General features: G+C 36.1%; 1 long non-coding RNA gene across 1 annotated transcript in view; it reads left to right on the top strand.

The window, feature by feature from the left end:
• The window catches only part of LOC120225718, a 172,574-nt gene extending 150,843 nt beyond the window's left edge, over positions 1-21,731 (top strand). Inside the window, exon 4 of the long non-coding RNA XR_005526873.1 lies at positions 21,621-21,731. This is a non-coding gene — a long non-coding RNA (uncharacterized LOC120225718). The remainder of the gene's footprint in view (positions 1-21,620) is intronic.
• Positions 21,732-23,343: the final 1,612 nt, after the last annotated feature.

Genomic DNA, 23,343 nt, shown 5'->3' with positions numbered 1-23,343 from the left:
TGAAAGAACCCAAACATATAAAACAATTAATAACAAACATAAAGAAACTCATTGATAATAATACAATAATAGTAGGGGATTTAAACACCCCACTTACATCAATGGACAGATAATATAAATGGGAAATCAACAAGGAAATAATGGCCTGGAATGGCATACTGGACCAGATGGACTTAACAGATATATCCCCATAATTTCATCCTAAAGCAGAAAATACACATTGTTTTAAATTGTACATTGGACATTCTCCAGAATAGATCACATACTAGGTCATCAATCAGTCCTTAACAAGTGCAAAAAGATTGAGAGCATACAATGCATGTTTCTGACCACAACACTATGGAACTTGAAGTCAACCCTAAGAAGAAATTTGGAAAGACCACAGTACATGGAGGTTAAACAACATACCATTAAACAATGAATTGTTCTACCACAAAAGCAAAGAAGATATTAAACAAACAAACAGACAGACATGGAAACAGATGAAAATGAAAATACAGTGGTCTAAAACCTTTGGGATGTAGCAAAAGAAGTCCTAAGAAGGAAGTATATGGTAATACAGGCCTCCCGCAAGAAGCAAGGAAAATCTCAAATAAACAACCTATTCTTATATCCAAAGAAACTAGAAAAATACAACAAACAAAACCTAAAACCATCAGAAGGAAGGACATAATAAAGATTACAGCAGAATTAAATGATATAGAAGCTTCAAAAACAGAACAGATCAATGAACCCAGTTCTTTGAAAAAAATAAATAAAATTGATATACTTGTAGCCAGACTATTCAGAGAGAGAGAGAAAGAGAGAGGAGAGAGAGGAGAGAGAGGAGAGAGGAGAGAGAGAGAGAGACAGAGACAGAGACAGAGACAGAGAGAAGACTCAAGTAAAATCACAAATGAGAAAGAGAAATAAAAAACACCAGAGAAATACAATCATAAGAGAATATTATGAAAAAGTAGATGATGCCAATAAATTGGACAACCTAGAAGAAATGGATAATTCCTAGCAACATATAAACTACTAAAGCTGAACAAGTAGAAATAGAAATTTGAACAGACTGATAACCAGGAAAGAAATTTAATCAGTAATTTAAAAAAAATCCCAACAAACAAAAGTCCAGGACAGATACCTTCACAGGCAAATTCTACCAAACATTTAAAGAAGAATTAATACCTATTCTTCTCAAACTATTCCCAAAAAATAGAAATGAAGAGAAAATTCCAAATTCATTCTATGAGGACAGCATTACCCTTGTACAAAAACCAGATAAATACACCACTGAAAAAGACAACTACAGGCCAATATCTCTGATGAACTTAGACACAAAAATTATCAACAAAATACTAACAAACTGAATCTAACAATACATTTTAAAAAAATCATTCCCCATGATGAAGTGGAATTTATTCCTGGTCTGCAAGAGTGATTCAATATTCAAAATCAATCAATGTGACACCACATTAATAGGAGAAAAGATAAGAACCATATGATCATTTCAATAGACGCACACACAAAAAAACTTTTTTTTTTTTTGATAAAAACCCTCAACAAAGTAGGTTTAAAGGGAATATACCTCAACATAAGGCATTATATAAAAACCCCAAAGCTAATATCAACCTCAATGGGAAAAACTGAGAGCTTTTCCTCTATGGTCAGGAACAAGACAGAGATGTCCACTCTCACTACTGTTACTTAAAATAGTACTAGAAGTTGTAGCCACAGCATCAGACAACAAAAAGAAATAAAAAGAATCCAAATTGGCAAAGAAGAAGTTAAAATTTCTCTATTTGCAGATGACATGATAGTCTATAAAGGAAACCCAAAAATTGCTATTACTGAATTCAGTAAAGTCACAATATAGAAAATCAATGTACAAAAATCTGTTGCATTTCTATACACCAATAATGAAAAAGCACAAAGAAAACATAAGGAATCAACCCCATTTACAGTTGTGCCAAAACTCATATGATACCTAGGAATAAACCTAACCAATAAAGACTAAAGACCTGTACTCTGAAAACTATAAAACACTGATGGAAGAAATTAAAGATATGGAAAGACATTCCATGCTCATGGATTATAAGATCGAATATTGTTAAAATGTCTGTGCTATCCAAAGCAGTCTACACATTTAATGCAATCCCTCAAAATACCAACAGTGTTTGTCACAGAGCTAGAACAAACAATCCTAAACTGGTATGCAACCACAACTGAAATAGCCAAAGCAAATTTGAAAAAGAAAAGTAAAACTGGAAGCATCACAATCTGGACCTCAAGTTATATTACAAACTGGTAGTGATCAAAACAATATGTTACTAGCACAAAAATAGACATGTAGATAAATGGAACTGAATAGAAAACCCAGAAAAGAACCCACAATTTATTGTTATTTAACCTTCAAAAAAGCAGGAAAGAAGATCCACTGTGAAAAAGATGATCTATTCAACAAATGGTGTTGGGAAAACTGGACAGCAGCATGCAAAAGAATAAAACTGGACCACTTTCTTACACCATACACAAAATAAATTCAAAATAGATGAAAGACCTAAATTTGAGACTTGAAACCATAAAAATCCTAGAGGATAACACAGGTAGTAACCTTAGTGACATCAGCTGTTGCAACTTCTTTCTATGTTTGTCTCCAGAGGCAAGAAAACAATAGTAAAAATAAACGATTGTGATTCTATCAAAATAAAAAAACTTCTTCACAGTGAAGGAAACAATCTACAAAACTAAAAGGCATCTTCCCTACTGAATGAGAGAAGATATTTGCTAGTGACATATCTGATAAAATGTTAGTATCCAAAATATACAAAGAATTTGTAAAACTCAACACCCAAAAAACAAACAATACAATTTAAAAATGGACAGAAGAATGATCAGATATTTCTTTAAAGAAGACATACAGGCTGACGGATACATGAAAAGATGCTCAACATAACTCATCATCAGAGAAATACAAACCAAAACTACAATGAGATATCACTTTAAACTTTTCAGAATGGCTAAAATCAACAACACAAGAAACAACAGGTATTGGTGAGGATGTGTAGAAGAAGGAACACTGGTGCACTCTTGGTGGAAATACAAATAGGTGAAGCCACTGTGGAAAACAGTATGGAGGTTCTTCAAGAAGTTAAAAAATAGAGCTACCCTATAATCCAGCAAATGCACTGCTGGGCATTTGCCCAAAGAATACAGAAATACTAATTCAAAGGGCTCTATAAACTCCTATGTTTATAGCAGCATTCTTCACAATAGCCAAGATAAGGAAGCAGGCCAAATGCCCATCTATTGGTGAATGGATAAAGAAGATGTGAGGTATATATACATAAATACATACATATATAAAATATATATGCATAAAATGTGATATAAATATGTCATGGAATATTATTCAGCCATGAAAATAATATCTTGCCATTTGCAGAGACATGGTGGAGCTAGAAACTATAATGCTAAACAGAATAAGTCAGATAAAGACAAGTACCATATGATTTTATTTATATGAGGAATTTAAGAAAACACAAATGAGCAAAGAGGAAAGAAAGAGAGAGACAGACAAATTAAGAAAGAGAACAAAATGATGATTTTCAGAGGGAAGGGGAGGTGAGAGGATCGGTTAAATAGATGACCGGGGTTAAGGAGTATACCTGTGATGAGCACTGGGTGATGTATGGAAGTGATCAATCACTAATTTGTACACCTGAAACTAATATAACACTGTATGTTTAATTGGAATTAGAACTGAAACTAAACATTATTGTACAAATACCTCATTCCTAAAAGTTAGAATTCAGTTTTTGTTTTATTGTTCCCATCCTTTCACTCTAAATCTTATATTGAATCTCACATATTTGAGAGGAAGGTGGTGGATTATAAATAATATTATAAATATATCCCTTTCCATATAATAAAGAAAAAAAGACTACTTTTTAAGTTGCCAGAAAATTACAAGTCGTTTTCTCATGTATGTGTTTTATCTTGCTTTCATTATTACATATTACACCACAGGAGCCTTCCCAGGCACTTAATTGTCTTTAAAGTGTAACATGATTCAAATGTCCTGGGGGCAGAACTCAATATATACCTGCACTTGAAATATAACTGCAGTTTGTTTTTTGTTAGGGAAATTTACTAAGCATCCTTTTTTATTTTTAAAATATTTCAAGATTCCTTTTTAAATGTAATTTGTAAGCCTCTGTTGGGAAATGAAGTTCATTTGAATTTTTGTCATGTAGGGAAAAAAAACAGATTTTCTGATGTGTGCATGAATATAAAACTATTATAAAACCAAGGAACCAAAATTAGAGAGTTTACACCCAAGCAAGTACGTTAACTCTTTGCAAATAAGCCTAGAACCCAGACCAAAGATAAGAATTTAAGTAAATGATAAATTTACTTCATTCTCAAAGGAACATAATAATAATAAAATTGTAGTTTTGTTTTACCTATATAGCTGTCAATTACTTCATTAATTGAATGTGCTGTATCTCTTCTTGTATGCATTATATCCTTTCAGTTTCCATGTGAGAACTTTTGTAATTCTTGCCAGGGAGAATTTACTATCTCCTGAGATAATGATATAATTCTTCCTTTTTCATAATAGGGCTATGCAATTTATTTTCTCCTTTTTCCCCTAGTCTGCCAGGAAGTAATAGGCAAAAATACAAATATATTCAAGGTGAACATGCGTGAGTGTATCTTCCTTCACTATGATATTCTATCTTTATTTCACTAAGTTATTTTCCATGCATTTTATTGTCACCTCAAAAAATTTTTGGAAAAGAGAACAAATATATCAATTCAATAATATCTATTTATATGGGGCCAGTGGAATTTCTTAAGAAAAAAAGAAAGTAAAGGAAACAGGAAAAGAAGGAGGGAAGGGAGGAAGGAAGAAAGGAAAGAATGTTAATGCTGCTTTCAAAAATGTTAACATCACTAAAACTTGGTAAGGACCTCTTAGGAACAAAATTTATTTCTTTGTTTGTTTGTTTGTTTATTTATTTACTTATTTATTAAGACAGAAGAAGCATGAGCAGAGGAGGGGCAGACACAGAATCGGAAGCAGGCTCCAGGCTCCGAGCTGTCAGCACAGAGCCCAATATGGACCTCGAACTCACGAACCGCTAAATCATGACCTGAGCCAAAGTTGGACGCTTAACTGACTTAGCCACCCAGGCGCCCCTCTTAGGAACAAAATTTAAAACATTAATTATGTTATTTTCACCCATGAGTCTAACCGATGAATCTGTCATTCCTGTGTCCATTAACAGAGAAGAGGTCCTGTAGAAACACACACATCCCGCATTAGTGGAGAAAAACAGCTGACTTGCTCTTGACTGAAAGGAAAACAATTATCATTTAGTCAGATGAATCAGTTGATGTTATTTCCCACCCCCACCTCTATCATCAACTATGAGATGTAATGCATGTTAAAGGCATCAGGAACAAATTTGTTTTGAATTGTATGTTGTACCAAGCTCACTTTTAATATTTTCTTTCCATGAAATGACAGACTAAAATATGTGTCCTCTGGGATGATTTACAAGAAGGGTTAGGTCTGTTGTAAAATTTCCTCTATGTTTAAATCACTGCCGACATTGAACAGTAGAGCAGGTGGTGATTCTACTTTTAAAAAAATAGTTAATGAGTGAGTCTAAAGTGAAATATAAAGTACGCCTGTGTTTAAAACATTTATGTTGACTTTTCTTTCAGTTGTATGGAAAAGGGTTCAAATGTATGCATTCCACAGAAAGTACAAGTAGGGATCTTTCAGATTACAGCTTTGTAGCCAATTAACATACATGATCATTCTAAAATTTTCAATTCAAATGTAACATTGTGGTAAAAACTCTTAACGCTCAATTAACCAGAAAATCCAATTAGCTGCAACATCTTATTTCTAAAGCATCCCATTTTTTAAATCATTTAATATTATATAAATTACATTATCTTCTTTCTAGTAATTGCAGATAACTATAGTGGGCTTCTTTCATTAAAAAATAATATTCCAAGGGTTTAATTACACTTATTCATGCTAATAATGATTCATGTGAAGGTAAGGTGTTTTTTACAATTAGTTTTAAATTTTCAAACAAGCTTATAAGGTTATATCCTCTATCCAACCATACTCTCTCGTAAATCTTCACAGTAGGCCAGCTACTGTTAAACACTTGAATAAAACCTTTTAATATTTCTCTTTCTTGTGTGTACTTGTTCCTTGTTAGCCATCATCCATAGATGCTGAGCTTTATAAGGAGAACTATTTCTTCCAATTTACTCATTAACTTCCCCCTTTATAATACTGACCATAGTGTGAACTCAACCCTGTCATATAGTACATGGTGGCTCTTAAAAAAAGATATGGTGAATAAATAGATAAATGTGTTTAACAGTTGAATTAATAAATGAACCTCTATTTTAGAAAGTTAATTTAAAAAACATATTAAAGATGTATGTAATAGGAGGGGTTTCTTCTGAAGGAACTTCTTAAAAAATTAGAAAATACTTCTCCTTGTTGCTAACATCAGGTAAAACATCTCCTTGAAAATAATTCATTCCAAATCTGGTACTGAAGATTAAGTAAATGAGACTTATAATATTATAAATAAGTTTTTATGAGGAGTGGACTTTACTCAAACACTAACTCTACTAACTACTAAAGCCCAATGCCTTGAAAATTAAAATTAAAATTAAAATTGGGGTAGGGGCGCCTGGGTGGCTTAGTCGGTTAAGCGTCCGACTTTCGCTTAGGTCATGATCTCGCGGTTCGTGGGTTCGAGCCCCGCGTCGGGCTCTGTGCTGACTGCCGGCTCAGAGCCTGGAGCCTGTTTCAGAGTCTGTGACTCCCTCTCTCTCTGACCCTCCCCTGCTCATGCTGTCTCTCTCTCTCCTAGAAATAAGTAAAACATTAAAAAAATTTAAAAAAAATTAAAATTGGGGTTTTATAATATTTTCAGATGTCATAGACACAGGATTATTGGAGTTAATAACAATGTCAAAGCATTTCAGTACTTTCAATTATTCCTGAGAGAGTTGTTTAATTTCTTTGCATGAAGTTATTTGTAAATCTTCTGAAGCATGTATCAATATGACAGATGATTGAGATAAAAATCACCCTGCAATTAGAATAAGGCCATATAATTTTGGCGTTGTATACTTATTACTGACTTTCTATCTGCTGACCTAGACTTTCCATGCTGTCCTTTCTTTAATATGACTGTGGAAACTTGTCTCCTGGCTCAACTCCCCCTTCCCACTCACTCCTAAAGCATTACAACTTAGTTGCTATATCACAACTTTATTATTTCTTTCAGAAGGTTAAGCTATTAACTCTGTGTTATTAAAGATAGAAAATTCTTCTTCATCATACTTGACCTCCTAATAACATTTGCCAGCAATAACCTAGAAATGAGCTCTTGCTTTTGGGGGGCCAATATATTGTCCTGGTGTTTTGCCTGCCTCAACTTATCAGTGCCCATTGTGTATCCTGTACTCCTTTGTTTCTTAATTGTTGGCACCTTTTAGAATTCTATCCTAGAGCTCTCTCCTCTTCTCTTGAACACCATTTCTGGGTAATTTTTCTTACTCGTAAAGCTTCCAGTATTCTAGATGCTAATGACTCCCACATGGATATTTTTGGCCCAGTTCTCTTATTATAGCTTACATTCTCTATTCCTATTGGATATTTCTTCTTGGAAATCCATAGTCATCTTAAGCTCACATATACTCACCACAGTCATCTTCCTCCTTATATAACATGTGAATCCCCTTGTGGTAGTTATCCCAATGATTATACACCCTACAGTTTACTGTGTGAGACCCAAACCTGGGTGCTTTCTCTGACTTCTCCCTGACTCTTATTCTGTAATCCAAGTAATAATCACCATTCTACAGATTCCACCTGCAAAATATAGCTCCATGTTTGGTTTTTTTTTTTCAATTCTCTCCCTCCCAGTACCACTAATTTCAGTCCTACATCACATCTCTTGCTTAGATTATATAACCTCTTAGCTGGTGTCCTGAACTTCTCTCCAATATAGCCTCTGCACTTCAGTAATCTTTCTAAAATGCAGATTTTATTATGGTATTTGCCTGCTTATACTCCTTCAGTGCTTTTCCATTATATTAAGTACAAAGCCCAAACTTCTTACAAATTCTACTATATTCTGAACCCTTGAAAGTGGCTCAATTTATTGACCCTTCTTCCCTCTCATTCTAAATTCCTGCTATATTAAACAACCCAAAGTTCTCATGCTCATAGGCTTATTTGGCTTTATTCATATGCTATTTTCTTTGCTTGGCTGCTTTCCAACCCCCTCCCCATCCTTTACCTGGTACACAGTAGGCACCTATTAAATATATACTGAAAAAATAATTTACTAAATGTCAGATAAAAACTTGGTTCTGTTGGGAAAAATAACATTCAAGAAAATAAAGTCTATTATATTTCTGTAAAGAACATTTAAATGGAATAAAGAAATAATTGAGTTTTAAGCAAAACATACAGTTTGATGTATAGAAACTCAGTTGAATATATGGTGACTTGGATACATGGCTTGAATAAATCCAACTTACTTATTAGACCACATGAAACTCTTTCAGTACGTATACCAGATGTTGCAAAAATTATTTATCTAGTGTGAGATTCACTTTAATGAACGTCAAAATATTCTCATGATTGTTCTGAACATATGTGAAATAATCTGTCATTCTTGGGTCACATTTTTAGGGAGAAAGTTAGGAGGTATAAGAAAGTGTCCAGGGCAAAACTGTGATTATAGCTACTAAAATATTTTTACATGAGCAAACATGGGTTCATGAATTTTAAAAAACATTTATTTGGAAAAATTAAAATTAAAAAAGGAAGCATTTATTTGCATACATGCATGTAATATGGGTGGAACAAGGCATTCAGTTGGGTTGTCTGTAGCTAAGATAGTTGAATATTCTAAATATTCCATCTTTACTGAAACATAACCAGTTACATTAGGACTTAAATCCTACTGGTTGGTGGAATTGGGTGGTGCCTCTTTTCCACATTTCTATTTGCATCTATTAATTTAAGAACTTTTTTACTCTAACTTCATGCAATCTGGGTGTGTGCAAATATACATAATGCAATAGAGTAGTCTTCAACTTTTGTCAGATAGTAGGGGGAAAATAAAAGGACCTGGAGAGGAAACTCACTAAGGAAATATGATCTCAATAGAAAAAATAGGTTCAAGATTTGGAAGGAGTTGTTTGTTACCAGTGCAGTGATGGCTACTTACGCTACTCAACTCAACCATTCTGGATGCATGTGTGTTTTGGGAAATTTAACCAATCAGGCACAAGCTTGCTGCTTTTGCGGGATAGCCTTTGTGGCCTCCTTTTATGGAATGTCTCTTGGATAGAGCAGGTAGTTATCCTTCCTTGGTGAAATATTTCCAGAACTGTGAGTAGTGAGAGGCAATGGCAGTGTGACACCAGTGCCTATCAAGATATGGTGATGATCAAGGCTAGTCACTGCAGCTTCTATCCTTTAGACGTGTGCTAGAGATCTCTCACATTCTTGAAGTATATCAGTGCCATTTCATGGTATACACAAATATCCCTGGAAATTCTCTAAAATATCAGGGAGGTGAATAAAGCAAAAACACTGGATTACAATTAATCAAAGTTAAGGTTTGGAGCATTATATAAGGGATATTTAAATATATGAGCTCCTTTGTATGTAAAGCTGTTACATCTGTAATATTCCAGTTAGAAAATGTTAACAGAAATGCTATTAGCTGATCATATTACCCATGTATTTCCCATCTAGTTAAGAAACTTAAAGGGTTATAGAACAGAATGTATATTGTTTGTATTTGGAATCAATACCTTATTGGAGAGAAATGCCTTCATGAACATTTGTGATGTACCAAAGAAAATATCATCATTTATCTCGGAAATTTAGCTGTACAAATTAAATATATTCAGGGTTATTGACATAGCAAATGATATAATAGAAAGCTATTTAGAGTTTATTTTGGTGGAATAATTCATTTTATCATTCTGATACAAAACCTTTAGTGCAATACTTGTGATCTCATTAAAAACATAAGTAGGACACTTACGTTTTCAGTTATATTTTACTGTATTTTTATGAAAAACTGTGTTAGATTGAGAGATGCAAATATAGAGATTAGTAAATATTTCAGGGAAGGAGCCTCCAGAAACCACTTCTCTGAATATGTAGGACCAAATGCTTGCTGTCCACTTTCACTTTTAACACAAATAATTTTTTTGTTTTTCTTTGGATAATTATTCTCTCTGTTATTGAACTATGAAAATGAACGGAAATTAACCCAAGCATTTTGTTTCCTACTAGGCCCCCACAGAAATAAATCTGTTTCAGGTTATAAAACTTGGAAATATTTGCATTTCTGAGCACATGATTAGGCAGACAGAATTACTCTTCAAGGAATACGGGAATGGTGATTTCCCAAAAATGGCATATTGGGTTATTGTTAACAATTCTTCACTCTCTCTCTATAAAAGAATTGTTCACACACACTCTTTGCCATGCTACTTTGCAGTTCTATAAAAGTTTCACTAGAAAAGGTATATTCTCCCTGCACCATTGACTCTGGGCTTCTCCATGCAGCTTGCTTTGGCCAATGGATTATTCAGTGGGTGTGATAGGTATAGGTTTTGCTGTGTGTCCATGCTTTGGCTTGCCCTCTCACACTTCTACCATTTGCCGTGAGAAGATGATGACTGGAGCAGCTATGGTCTATGGGGTATAAGAAGACATATGGAGTAGCTTAAACATAAGCCGTAGCCTGGAGCCAAGATCAGAACATCTCAGTTGGGGTCAGTAGATCTAAAGGCTGCATATGGTGCTTTAAGTGAGAAATAAATGCTTACTATTTTAAGTCACTGGAATTTAGACTTTTGGGGTTTTGGTTTTGTTAAACAACACAATTGCACCAAAACCCTATCTGGTTTCTTCAGTATCTTCCCATCCCTCTCTCTTATAACTCTTATTCTCTTATAAGAGAATTCCTCTTATAATTCTTCTCTGATATTCATTTCTCTTATAACTTTTCTATGATATTCAGTCATAGAGTATGTGCAGGAAAATAATTTTCTAGATAATCCCCCAATTTTTATATGAAACATATTACAAAATACCATGCATTTGTTTTTAATTTTTCAAGTAAATGGTACTTTTAGTTAAAAAATAATTTGAAATCACTTTTTAAAATCCTTATTTTTAGTAAAAATACTGGATAATCCATATTCTTAGTAGGGAAAAGTTACTTAGAACAAACTTATATGGATAAAAAGGTTACTTTCAAAATTTCTATTTATATCAGGTAGTTCAGCTGCTTGCAGGAAATCAATATTTTCTCAGTCTTAAGTTATACTTTCAATTTTTCTTATACAGTTTAATACTTGCAGTTAAATTTAAATTGGCATAGTTTATCAGTTTAATAATGATAACTTAAAATATATAATATTAGGGTTATACCATCAGTTTCTCTTAAAAATAGAATAAATGTTATACAGCAAAACCGAAAACCAACAAGAAACAAACAAATAAAAACAGATGAAAAGTGTTTTGGATTAGGAGTGTGTAGCTTTGGGATGCTAACCAAATTTTGTGTCTGACTGTGGCCACTGTACCTTCTTAATCTCATAGAAATGCTATAACAAATAAATTATTTGGGAGGGAGTGTCATCTTTGAAATATCTGGAGCATTGTAATTTAAGTTCATGCCCAAGACATTAGGGAATAGGCCCTTCAGAGAAAACATACTAGAGACATTTCAGCTAGTAAATAATACTGTGAAAGTGCTTCCAGCAGTTTAGAGCAAAGGCTCTATAAAAATCCAAAGTAACATTATTAATAATTTGTATTTACCATAGTGTCTTTCTCTGGGGATCTCTTGAAGCACTTTCCAAAACTTCATAAGTATCTTTATTTTCATAGATAGCAGGAGCTATATTCTAACCCATTCCATGTGTCATATATATTTAATGTATAACTAGATTTGCACATCAAGAATCAGGACATGGCACTTTCTGCAGAGTGATAATTTCACAGCAGAGTCATGACACTTTTTGAAGGAAAAAGCAATTCAGCATTATTTTCTAATGCCTCCTCAGGACTCCACTTATAGTTGCGTCATCTTTTCATTCTAATTGGAGCAAACTTAGACCAATGTCAAGGTTTAATCTTTTCTAGGGACTGAATATACCAGAACATCATTGGAGTTGGAAATTTCAGGGATTTTTTTTTCCTGTTGCCTCCCTGGTTTTTTTTTCCTCTGACAAAGTCCCGTCTTTGTCCTTTGTTTGCCAATCTCAGTTCCTGCCCCACTTAGAAACTACCTTTCGTTCTGCTTTGGGAAGACAGCATGATTCAGAGAAAGTGCTATGGATCAGGAATCTATAAATCCTTGTCCAAGTGCTGACTTAGCTGGAGGTTAAAAGAGAGGAGAGAGAGTGAAAGGGAAGCAGAATAATTTAGTCAGGTTAAAATGGTGTTCACTATATAGAATTGTTGAGGGAGTTAAGTGAGTAAAGCACACAGTAGATGCTTGACATCTTGGAAGCATTGATAAGTGCCACATTTTTGTTATTGTCATGGTCTGCTTCGCAAGCTCACTCACTTTGTAATTCTGTATTGAGGGCTGTACAGTTAACATCTGAAGTATCCTTGAAGTTATCTTTGAATGATATTAATTCATAGATTTCCTTCAGCCAACGTGATAATTCTCATCCTTCTAAAAATTTTCTAATCTTGTAATATGCTTGCCAGGGTTTCATAACAGAATTCTGTTAGCTTCTTAAATGAGTTAGGAGTGCGAAAAAAGTTTTGGGAGGAGGTAAGATGGCGGAGAAGTAGGAAGCACTATATATTTCGCCTGCACTCATCTTTCAAAGAAGGCCTGAAGTCGTAGGACACTGAGCCACAGGAGTTTGGGAAGAGAAAGAGACAGAGTACACTGGGAAGGAAACCTCCTAAGTGCGTGAGTGCGAACTGGGGAAGATAAAAGCAGGACAGGACCAGAGACACGGAAGGAGTGGAGGGTACCCGGCTTGCGTGCAGCTGCAGTGAGTGATAAACCGGCGAGTGGTGGCGAGCTGCCACGAGTCCAGGGGAAAGGAAAGAAAAGCTGAGATTGCTCATAGAACCGTCCCTGGAGAAGAGAAAAAACCTCGGCTTGGAAAGACAGTGTTTTTTAGCTCTGGCTGGGCTGCTGACTTTAAACTAGGTGCCCTGGTCCCAGAAGGCGCCAGGAAAAACTGAACTGCCGCGCACCCGGCACCATCCATGGCGGCTGCGGCCTGGTGAACCGGCAGCAACGCCTGCGGAGGTGGTCCCTGTGCCGGGTGAAGCTGCAGTGGCGCGCGTGACATTGGCCCACTGAAGCGGTGGCGGCAGCGACCCGGTGAAGTGCTGCCGGTCCCGGTGAAATGGCGGCTGTGTGAGCGAAAAGTTGCCTGCTGAAGCAGCTGCAGCCGGTAAAGCGGTTGCGGTGGGGTGAGGCGACGCGGACGCTGCGGACCTGAAGTTGCTATGATCCCCAGACGACCCAGGTTCTATTGCTGCTTGACCCCGGCGGATCCGAGGCTGTGGCACTTCCCCCACCCTCCACTCAACCCCTAGCAACAGGGAAGCAGTGACCAGCGGAACTGGTAATGGCGGTATAACAAAGCCTCTCAGGAGTAATCAGACTAGATATTTTCTCTTGATAATACCACCTTCTTTCTCTCACCTCTCCAACCATATTCCACCCTTTAGCTCTTTGAAAAAAGCTTCTTATCCCTTCTGCCTGTTCATTCTATCTCCAATTTTGCCTCATCTCCACCCTATTATCTCTCTCTTTGTCTAGATCTTCAACAAGCACTGCATACACCTGCTATTTAATTGTAGCTGGGATATCTGGTTATATGCTTTAAACTGATATTTGTCTATCAGTTTTCTTCATTCTTCCTTTTCTTATTTTTGACTTTTTAGTGTATTTTTATTTTCTATCATTTGCCTTCCCTCCTCCATCTTTTCTCATAACTTTTTAGTTTTCCCTCTTGGTTAGCTTGATTGTTGGATTTGTTTGTACGTTTGTGTCCCTCTGTTCCCTGTGTGTTTGTCTGTATGTATTCTTCTCCAGGGCTACCTCAAGAAACAAGCCAAAGTACACATGGTGGAGAGTCCCAAATATCACTATGAGTAGGAAAATAAAATAACCAAGGTCTCAACAATAGAGACCAAGATATACTATTCAAAGAACACTTTCTGAAATGATAGGCCCTTGACAGTCAAAGAGTCTTCTTGGGTACAGCAGCGCTCACAGGTGCAGAGTACATAACAAGTCTTTAAAACTAACAAGAGACAGAAAGCTAACCAAAATGACGAAACAAAAGAGAACTCCAAGAAGAATTGACAGCTAATGAACTGCTCAAAACAGATATAAGCAGCATAACTGGAAAAGATTTTAGAACAATAATCATAAAATGAATCGCTGGGCTTTCAAAAAGCATAGAAGACCTCAAAGAAACTATGGCTACAAACAACATGGAGAACTAAAATAGGCATGATCAATTAAAAAATGCTATAAATGAAATACATAATAAACTAGAGGTCTCCAAACAACAGATTGAAGAGGCAGAAAAGAGAATAAGAGATTTAGAAGTCAGCATTATAGAAAAACAAGAAGCTGACAAAAAAAGAGACAAACTGATCCAGGAACATGAAAGAAGAGTTCAAGAGCTCAGTGATACACTCAAACGCAACAATATCCGTATCATAGGAATCCCAGAGGGAAAGGTGCTGAAGGAGTCCTGGAACAAATTATAGCAGACAACTTCCCCGACCTGGGGAAGGAAGTAAATGTGGAAATACAAGAGGCTCAGAGGACTCCCCTCAGACGTAACTTGAATCGATCTTCTGCACGACATATCATAGTAAAAATGGCCAAATACAAGGACAAAGAGAGAATTTTGAAAGCAGCTAGGGAGAAAAGGGCCCTAACATACAAAGGGAAACCTATCAGAGTGGTGACAGACCTATCTACTGAAACTTGGCAGGCCAGAAAGGAATGGCAGGAGATCTTCAATGTGATGAACAGTAAAAATATGCAGCCAAGAATCCTCTATCCAGCAAGCCTGTCATTCAAAATAGAAGGAGAGATAAAAACCTTTCCAAATAAACAGAAATTGAAAGAATTTGTCACCACGAAGCCAGCCCTACAAGAAATCCTGAGGGGGATGCTCTGAAGGAAAGGTTGCAAGGAACAAAGATACCAGAGACACCACCACAAACATGAACCCTACAAAAGATACAAAGACTCTAAACCCACATATTTCAATAATAACACTGAATGTAAATGGGCTGAATGCTCCAATCAAAAGACATAGGGTAGCAGAATGGATTAAAAAACAAAATCCATCAATATGCTGTCTACAAGAAACTCATTTTAGACGGGAAGATACCTTCAGATTAAAAGTAAGGGGATGGAGAAATATATATCATGCTACAGGAAATCAAAAGAAAGCCGGAGTAGCGATACTTATATCAGACAAACTGGACTTTAAATTAAAGACAATCACAAGAGATGAAGAAGGGCACTACATAATAATTACAGGGTCCATCCATCAGGAAGAACTAACAATCATAAATGTCTACGCACCGAATATGGGAGCACCTAAATATCTAAAACAATTAATCACAAACAGAAACAAGCTTATAGATAAGAATGTGCTAATAGCAGGGGACTTTAATACTCCGCTTACAGCAATGGATAGGTCAACCAGACAGAAAATCACTAAAGAAATAATGGACTTGAAAGACACATTGGACCAGATGGATCTGACGGATATATTTAGAACTTTACATCCTGAGGCCAGGGAATTTACTTTCTTCTCAAGTGCGCATGGCACATTCTCCAAGATAGATCACATACTGGGACATAAAGCAGCCCTCAATAAATATAAAAGAATAGAGATCATACCATGCACACTGTCAGATCACAATGCTTTGAAACTTGAAATCAATTACAGGAAGAAGTCTGGAAAACCGCCAAAAACATGGAGGTTAAAGAACACCCTTCTAAAGAATGAATGGGCCAATCAGGCAATTAGAGAGGAAATTAAAAAATATATGGAAACAAATGAAAATGAAAACACAACAATTCAAAATCTATGGGATGCGGCCAAGGCAGTCCTAAGAGGAAAGTACATTGCTCTCCAGGCCTATTTCAAGAGATTAGAAAAAGCACAAGTCCAAAATCTAACAGCTCACCTAAAGGAGCTAGAGGCAGAGCAACAAGAACGCCCTAAACCCAGTAGAAGAAGAGAAATAGTAAAAATTAGAGCAGAAATAAACAACATAGAGACCAAAGAAACAATTGAACAGATCAATGAAACCAAGAGTTGGTTTTTTGAAAAAGTAAACAAAATTGACAAACCTCTAGCCAGGCTTATCAAAAAGAAAAGAGAGAGCACCCAAATAGACAAAATTATGAATGAAAATGGACTTATTACAACCAACCCCTCAGAAATACAAGCAATTATCAGGGAATACTATGAAAAATTATATGCCAACAAATTGGACAACTTAGAAGAAATGGACAAATTCCTAAACACACACTCACTACCAAAATTCACACGGGAAGAAATAGAAAACCTGAACAGACCCATAACGAGTGAAGAAATCGAATCAGTGATCAAAAATCTCCCAACAAATAAGAGCCCTGGACCTGATGGTTTCCCTGGGGAATTCTACCAGACATTTAAAACAGAATTAATCCCAATTCTTCTCAAGCTATTCCAAAAAATAGAAGTCGAAGGAAAACTCCCGGACTCATTTTATGAAGCCAGCATCACTCTGATTCCCAAGCCAGACAGAGATCCAGCAAAAAAAGAGAACTATAGGCCAATATCCTTGATGAATACGGATGCAAAAATTCTCAACAAGATCCTTGCAAATCGAATCCAGCAGCATATCAAAAGAATCATCCACCAAGATCAAGTGGGATTCATTCCTGGGTTACAGGGCTGGTTCAACATTCGCAAATCAATCAATGTGATACATCATATCAATAAAAGAAAAGATAAAAACCATATGATCCTGTCAATAGATGCAGAAAAAGCATTTGACAAAATACAGCATCCCTTCTTAATAAAGACTCTCGAGAAAGTTGGGATAGAAGGAACCTACTTAAACATCATCAAAGCCATCTATGAGAAGCCTTCAGCTAACATCATCCTCAACGGGGAAAAACTGAGAGCTTTCCCCCTGAGATCAGGAACACGACAGGGATGTCCACTCTCACCACTGTTGTTTAACATAGTGCTGGAAGTCCTAGCATCAGCCATCAGACAACAAAAGGAAATCAAAGGCATCAGAATTGGCAAAGAGGAAGTCAAACTTTCACTCTTCGCAGATGACATGATACTCTACATAGAAAACCCGACAGACTCCACCAGAAGCCTACTAGAACTGATCCAAGAATTCAGCCAAGTTGCAGGGTACAAAATCAACGTACAGAAATCGGTTGCATTTTTATACACCAACAATGAAGCAACAGAAAGAGAAATCAAGAAACTGATCCCATTCACAATTACACAAAAAACCATAAAGTACCTAGGAATAAACCTAACCAAGGATATAAGAGATTTGTATGATGAAAACTATAGAAAACTTATGAAGGAAATTGAAGAAGACACAAAGAAATGGAAAAACATTCCATGCTTTTTATATAAATATAGTTAAAATGTCTTACTACCCAATGCAATCTACACATTCAATGTAATCTCAATCAAAATTGCACCAGCATACTTCTCAAAACTAGAACAAACTATCCTAAAATTTGTATGGAACCATAAAAGACCCCAAATAGCCAAAGTAATACTAAAGAATAATACCAAAATGGGTGGTATCACCATCCCAGACTTTAGCCTCTGCTACAAAGCTGTCATCATCAAGACAGTATGGTATTGGCACAAAACAGACACATAGACCAATGGAACAGAATTGAGAACTCAGAAGTGGACCCAGAAGTGTACAGCCAACTAATCTTTGACAAAGCAGGAAAGAATATCCAATGGAAAAAAGACAGCCTCTTTAGCAGATGGTGCTGGGAGGACTGGACAGCAACATGCATGAAGAATGAAACTAGATCATTTTCTCACACCATACACAAAAATATAATCAAAATGGATAAAGGACCTGAACGTTAGACAGGAAACCATCAAAACCCTAGAGGAGAAAGCTGGAAACAACGCCCTTGACATCCACTGCAGCAATTTCTTACATGACACATCCCCAAAAGCAAAAGAATCAAGAGCAAAATAAACTGTTGGGACCTCATCAAGATTAAAAGCTTCTGCACCGCAAACGAAACAATCCATAAAACTAATAGGCAACCAACGGAATGGGAAAAGATAGTTGCAAATGACATATCAGATAAAGGGTTAATATCCAAAATCTATAAAGAACTCACCAAACTCCACACCCAAAAAGCAAACAACCCAGCGAAGAAATGGGTAGATGAACAGACACTTCTCCAAAGAGGACATCCAGATGGCCAACAGACACATGAAACGATCACTCCTCATCAGGGAAATACAAATCAAAACCACACTGAGATACCACCTCATGCCAGTCAGAGTGGCTAAAATGAGCAAATCAGAGAACTCTAGATGCTGGTGAGGATGTGGAGAAATGGGCACCCTCCTACACTGCTGGTGGGAATGTAAACTGGTACAGCCCCTCTGGAAAACAGTGTGGAGGTTCCTCAAAAAGTTAACAATAGAACTCCCCTATGACCCAGCAATAGCACTGCTAGGAATTTACCCAAGGGATACAGGAGTGCTGATGAATAGGAGCACATGGACCCCAATATTCATAGCAGCACTCTCAACAATAGCCAAAACATTTAAAGAGCCTAAGTGTCCATCAACAGACGAATTGGTCAAGAAGATGTGGTTTATCTATACGATGGAATACTACATGGCAATGAGAAAGAATGAAATCTGGCCATGTGTAGCAACCTGGATGGACCTTGAGGGTGTTATGCTGAGCAAAATAAGTCAGGCAGAGAAGGACAAATATCATATGTTTGCACGTATAGGAGGAACTTAACAGAGGACCGTGGGGGAGAAGAATTGGGGAAATAGTGGGGGAGAGGGAGAGAGGCAAACTATGAAAGACTTTTGAATACTGAGAACAAACTGAGGACTGATGGGTGTGGTGGGGTGGAGGGAGTTGTGCATGGAGGAAGGCACTTCTGGGGATGAGCATGGGTGTTATATGGAAACCAACTTGACAATAAACTATTTGTAAAAAATTTAAAAAAATGAGTTAGGAGTGCTCCCATATTTTCTCTTCTGGAGAACTTTGTGTAAGATGGACATTATGCTGCCTTTAATGTTTAGAAAATTTCACAGTTAAGACCATCTACTCATGAATTTTACATGTGGGAAGAATTCTATTTCTGGATTTAGTATCTATAATAGTTATAGTCTTTTAATATTTCCTATTTCTTATCTCTATTTGGTTAGCATTTTTTGCTAGTTACTTTCTGCTTCAACTAACATTTGAAATTTGTAAGCCTAAATTCTACATAATATACATAATATTCTCTTAGCTTTAACCTCCCTTTCTTATCCAGCTGTTGATTCTTTGTGCTCTTTGTTCTGTGTTCTTAGTCATTCTTCCAAGAGATTATCATTTTTTTAAAACTTCTCAAAGACCCTACATTAGGACTGCCCAAGAGCATATGATTCTTAAATTCTAGAATGATCTTGACCAGAAAAGGCTAGCCCAGTTTGGCTAGTCATATGCTTAGATATATGTTTTCAACTGTGGGATTCAATACAAATGCTTCAATTTATGTAGAGAAATGCAAGTACTTTGAACAGTAGGCAGCATAAATAAAGGCATGGACAACCTGAAGACAGAGCAGAAGACATGATTCACTGTCTAAAAGCCATCTGGATATGCCTAATGAAGAGTCAGATGCATGGGAAAAAGTAATCTCAATTTGTTTGCAGGATTATGTTTAGGAGTAACAATAGGCTTTTTAGTAGGATTCTCTAAAGTTTCTCAAAAACAGTTAATTCCAAACATATACTGTGGAAACTGTACTGAACAATCTGATAAACTGATAAGAAATTGACATTAAAGCTATTCACAGTGTATTGGTGTATGATGAACTACAGACTAATAGAGTATTTTAAGACACTATATTAGAAAGCAAGTTTGAACACGGAGACTTAATGCATGATTGTGTAACAGCTGCTGTGAATATTAATAATACTGCTTAATGACTTTTGTTTTCCCATGGCATGTTCAAAAATTGTTTTAAATTAATTTTTAAAATGACTGTTCCTTGTGCTTTTTAGCAGTTTGAGCACGACATTAATTCAGTTTACCCTGATGAGCTAATACCTTTATAAATGCAAGTATGCAACCCTTCACAGGAACACCTAATTAAACAGTGTACCTCTTCTTGGGGTTGTGTTTTAACAATCAAAGATGTGTTTCAAGGATTAAATAATAGGGAGTGTGTTTACTTTTAAAATTGCAATCAATGATGCCAAATTTTGATTCTAAATATTAAGTTATTTAACTTTATAAGGATTTGTACTGCGCTGGTCTGTTTAGTGTCTGGTATCTTCAAGATGAGTTAAACATTGATGCTTTTAGCATTTTATAATCCTAGATCATGCAAAACCGAAAATGGAAAAGCTTCTGGGGAAAGTGACTTCTATTCTGAGCCAATCAGTAGTTTTCACACTGATCTGTTTCAGGTTTGATAGATCTAATTTCCCATGTATACCATTTATTTTTAACATGCTCTTAGGATTTTGAACCCTGCTACCTAACATTTGGATAATTTAAACTGGCTTTGTACACAATAAAAAAGGATTCCTTTAAAATATGACTTTAATAAATTTTACTACTCTTTCTATAATATATGTAGAGCACTGATTTATTTATTTTGGAGTTAGAGATATTGTGGGAAATATTTATTTTGACTATTGAAAATACAGAGTTAAGTTTGAAAGTCCTTCAATAGTGGATCCAAACATGTATTAATAGAAACTAGATACTAATGTCTGTATTTCAGTGTAAAAAAGAAATCTGTCTTTAGTTATAGGACATAAATAATATGTGAACATAGATTAGCATGTGTGTTTTAAAATGTAGACTAATTTTTGAAGATAGTTTATATAATTATGACCAAAAGTTCAATAGTGTCTGTTATGAATACTTAGTAGGTGCTAGCATTGCCCTAGATATCTTTCAGACATTTTCCTATATAATTATTGTCACTGCATATATCACATATGTCACATATGTATATTATCACATATTACATATATGCATTAGCCATATTGAGAAAGGCAGCCTTTTAATCACCTTTTGCCACGTATGAATGGGCTTTGGACCCAGAATACTTTCTTACCAAGGGATGAAGAATCCTTACAGTTTGTGCTAGGCTTGTCAGCTTGTGTGGGAATATCTTTCCCTATTTTGGACCCAGTGTGTGTTCCTTTGTTATGTTTAAGGAAATGCATCATGTGGCATCTGTCCAGTCTCACTGCTCTATCTCTATATCTGTCCTCTGCAGGTAGGAGACAGGATCCTTGGTTCTGTAGCAGCACTAAGATAGAAATATGGGACTTGCTGACTGCAGGGGACCAGCGCTCACTAATGAAGCTGACCTGCCTCTGTCTCTTCTCTATGTGAGTAAAACATAGTTCCATACCCCGTGCTTGACCTGTTGCATTTTCCTTGGCAATTCAGATACCCAGATGAGATGGGCAAAAGTGTTCTGACTTCTACTCCTGGTGATTGGTAACCGGTGATAATGTGCTTGACAGTCCACATTATACAACTGAAACAACCAGGGCTTAGAATGTTGGGAGACAGTTCTTCATAGTACACATAGTATCAGCTCATATTCCAGGTTATTTTTTAAAGGATGTTTGTTTAGCAAAGTGCATTGGAAGATATTAATAGCGTCTTGCACCAAGGTAAAGGGCAAGATTTCCCCCCACTGAACAGTATATTTATTATAGTATCTTTTTGTGTTTAACAATTTAGCTAACAGACTCTTTTAAAATATTGGCATCTCCTAAGCTTGTAGTTTCTCAAAAGGCAACCCAGTGTGTGCCCAGCATCTACATGAGCCTGCCATGGGATCTGAGGGACAAGGGGGAATTGAAGTGAGCATAGAACCATACTGATTTCTGTCCCATTAATAATGAAGTTCTTTGTCTATGATCCAGTTGTTTCATCTCTCTACCAGAATCTATAACACTGCTGACGGCAAACTTGTTGGCTTGCAAGTGTGGTAAAATGTTAGACTCTTCACAGTTCTTGGCAAAGGAAAATTAATTATCTTGCCAACAACAATGTAGACAATGAGTAGCAAAGCTTTTTGGTATTTGAGACCAGATTGGTCTCCTAAAGTTAGCCTACTATTTGCCTTTCTAATAGCAGGAGGCTTCAACATAGAAGATGTAGTGTTGCACAAACTTAAATCTGCTCCTTTTGCAATATTGCTTTTTGCTAAACAGAAGTTTATTTATTTTTATATCAAAGTTATCAGGGGCGCCTGTGTGGCTTAGTCGGTTAAGCGTCCGACTTGCGCTTGGGTCATGATCTCGCGGTTCGTGGGTTCAAGCCCCGCGTCGGGCTCTGTGCTGACTGCCAGCTCAGAGCCTGGAGCCTGTTTCAGTCTGTGACTCCCTCTCTCTCTGACCCTCCCCTGCTCACGCTGTCTCTCTCTCCTAGAAATAAATAAAACATTAAAAAAAAAAGTTATCAGTCATCTTTCTTCATAGCTTCAGGATTTTGTGTCATAGTTAGAAAGTCTTTGTCACACCTAGGTCATAAATCATTTACCTTTGTTTTGTCTTAGTAATTTCATGTTTTAATGATTCAGATATAAATCATAAGACCATCTGGCATTTTCCCTGGTATATACTGTTAGATCCTGATAAAACCTTGTTTGTTTGGTTTTTCTGTTTGTTTCGTTTTTCCAAGTGCTCATCCGTTTTTTCTGAAACAAATTTTCTTGTAGTGCATCATCTTCCCAATGATTTAACATGAGAACTTTATCAAATATTAAAATCTCTTGTTCATTTAGTTAATTTCTACATACATACTGTGCCCATTAACATAATGTCAGTATCACTATTAATTTCTGAGGCTCTTGAATATATGTGTTTGTGTTTATTTTTTTGAGAGACAGAGAGAGAATGTTGGAGGGGCCTAGAGAGAGCAGAGAGAGAATTACTGGGCTCTATCTAATCCTGAGATCATGTTCTGAGTGGAAATCAAGATAG

The sequence above is a fragment of the Hyaena hyaena genome, unplaced genomic scaffold, assembly GCF_003009895.1.
Source record: "Hyaena hyaena isolate Hyena2069 unplaced genomic scaffold, ASM300989v1 scaffold_1489, whole genome shotgun sequence".
NCBI classification, from domain to species: Eukaryota; Metazoa; Chordata; class Mammalia; order Carnivora; family Hyaenidae; genus Hyaena; species Hyaena hyaena.
The sequence above is the reverse complement of the archived record's forward strand: the minus strand, read 5'-3'. Positions and strand labels throughout refer to the sequence as shown.